The sequence below is a fragment of the Lipotes vexillifer genome, unplaced genomic scaffold (assembly GCF_000442215.2).
Source record: "Lipotes vexillifer unplaced genomic scaffold, Lipotes_vexillifer_v1.1 scaffold858, whole genome shotgun sequence".
In the NCBI taxonomy this organism is placed as follows: domain Eukaryota; kingdom Metazoa; phylum Chordata; class Mammalia; order Artiodactyla; family Lipotidae; genus Lipotes; species Lipotes vexillifer.
Window position 1 is genome coordinate 167,511 of NW_006788467.1, and position 1,544 is coordinate 169,054.

Here is a 1,544-nt window from a genome sequence, read left to right on the forward strand (position 1 = left end):
CCGGACGCACAGGCTCAGCAGCCATGGCTCACGGGCCCAGCCGCTCCGCGGCATGTGGGATCTTCCCGGACCGGGGCATGAACTCGTGTCCCCCGCATCAGCAGGTGGACTCTCAACCACTGCGCCACCAGGAAAGCCAAGGAAAAACTTTTTTCAAAAATTTTGCAACAGTGCTCCAGTCAGCTCCCCAAGGCCTCATATCTCCCTTTCCTCCCCACACCCAAAGTTCCATCTGGCTCCTGGCTCTTCTTAGCCAAGGACTTATATTCCTTGACCTGACAGCACTGGGTAGCAGGAAAGGTGGCTGTGGCAGTTATCTGAGGGCAGAGGAGTTAACAGTGCCACCATCCCATCCTGCTCCGGCAGGGGCTACGAGTTCAGGGGGAATAGTAATCTCAGCATCCTCAATTCTCAGCCAGGAAAAGTCAGGAGGAGGGGGATGGGGAGTGTCATGGCTGAAGGCTTCCAACCACTGTCCCCTAGGAGATAACAACTGTCCCCACTGGGCCTGGGGTCCCCTCACCTTTGTTTCAAAAGCAGCTTAGGCCCTGTTGTAGCCAGAATTGGAAATCAATCAGTGCCACCTAACAGACTTGAGAAAACACGTCTATTTATTATGTATGTGACCAACAGGGTTGCTTTAACACTCATTAATTTGCATTTCCAAGGATAGCAATTTATTTTTAATTATTTTATCAGGCACACACGTCCTCTCCAAACATAATTAGTTCCTTTGCAAGGGGATTTTTGGTGGCTATGAGAACTCCCACTGTAGGCCTACCGGTTCCTTGAATTCATCTCCCTTTGTAGCCTCATTTGAAATACTCCAAATGTTTTTTTAAACAGGTCAGAGCATTTATTTCTTCTCTCTCAGGTAAGGGAGCAAATTTTTCCAAAAGCAAAGCTAATGTTAAGATTTCTTAACATTGAAGTGTGAAGCTCCCCCCACCCCCACCATTATTTCCAGAAACCCGTATTTTAATTGAATACTGAAAGGAAAGAGAATGGAATTGAGCCCCATCAGAGAATCAGAATAGATCATGGTGCTGCCCCCATTCCAGGGACTCTTACCCCCAACCACTGTTCTCCCTCTTTGCCTGGATACTGCCTTTCAGCTCTCATCTCAAACACCAGTTTGTCACATTTGAGTTCAGCTCAGAGACTGCACAGACTAGACACTCAAATATCCGGCTGCCCCACCCAGAGCAGAGCATGGAAATGATTACTGCCCAGTGAGCACCTCCGGGGTGTCGAGCACTGGGATAGGTGCGAGGGATCCAGTGGTGACTCAAGCAGACTCCACCCTGCTCCCCTGGGACTACCACCTAGTTTTTTTCTGGATGCTCTGTTTTCATTAACGGGAACTAGATAGAGCACGTTGGATTTTCTAGGAAGTCACACCACACCATTTGGCTTATAGTAGTTTTCAGGTAACTGAAACCCCAGAGTCTTCTTTCTACCTTTCTGAACTTCTTTAGAATAAAATTTGTTTTCATCCAATTCAGCAGGCATTTTTTTTTTTTTTTTTTTTTTTTTTTTTTTGG